Consider the following 1,164-nt stretch of genomic DNA (forward strand, 5'->3'; position numbering starts at 1 on the left):
TGCAAAGTCTGATTCTATGATTCCACAAATCAAGATAAATGGCACAAATAAAAATAAACTACAGCTGTATCAGTTACACAACATGATGCCACTCATTCATTTTACTGAGCATTAATAAGATTAAAAGAGCTTAATGCCTGAAATAATAACAGAAGTGCTCGATTATTAACAGTCTCATACTTACAGAATATGTGTGTGTGTTTGAGATCTGCTGAACATCTGGGGCCTGTTCTTCGTACGTCGCTAACTCACTCAGCTGGATTTGATTGTTGGTGATTCGGCATGATCTTGGATTGTTTGGTTCTTCGACGCTCATCCTGGACTTGCTGACATAGTAACAGGTGCGCCAGCTTGAACCTGCTCGCGAGCGGCTTATTTCATGCTAACAGAGGGGGTACAATGCTACAATGTAAATGTGTAGCCAAGTTACTATTATGATTCTTAATATTCCAGATTAGTAGGCTAATATTATATCAAATTTTAAAAAAGGCAGTTAACTGACTAAAATCTCTTAGGGGCCGTTCGGTATTTATGGAATGGACCACCGGAGGAAAATAGGGGAGGGTCATGTCTTTTTATTCTTTGTTGAGGGGAGGGTCATCCAACTGTTTTTAGTCAAGGGGGAGGGTCACCCAACTTTTGTATTCATGAAAACAGCAACATTTCAAAGTGGCTTGTTTTTTTGCATATTTTTCCATGTAGCTCTCTCAGTTCCCACTGTTTGACAGTTTAACTTTCTAATTTCTATACAACAAAAATTTGGTGAGTTTCACTCAATTCAAAGAACCGTTGAAAAACCAGTAAAAAAAAATCTGTTATTCCTCTGCGCCATCAGAGAAGAAGATAACAAACAGCTGTAGGGTTTGTTAACTAAAGTTATCCTCTAAAGTTGCTTTTAGAGATGAAATGTATCCTCTGTTTTTCAGGCAGGGAAGATTAACGTACATGTTAATACTGTTTACCCTCTGCTTTGCCAGGGAAGTGTTTTATCCTCTATAAAGTTAGGGAAGATTAGCATCAAGTGCTAATATATTGTACTCCTGTTTTTCAGGCAAGGAAGATTAACGTACATGTTAATATTGTTTTATCCTCTGCTTTGCCAGGGAAGTGGCAAAAGTTTTTTTCAGGCAGGGAAGATTTTAGCATAAATTGCTAGTAATTTGT

Source organism: Siphateles boraxobius, unplaced genomic scaffold (assembly GCF_051911475.1).
Source record: "Siphateles boraxobius isolate OS27281-9 unplaced genomic scaffold, OSU_SipBor_1 130, whole genome shotgun sequence".
In the NCBI taxonomy this organism is placed as follows: domain Eukaryota; kingdom Metazoa; phylum Chordata; class Actinopteri; order Cypriniformes; family Leuciscidae; genus Siphateles; species Siphateles boraxobius.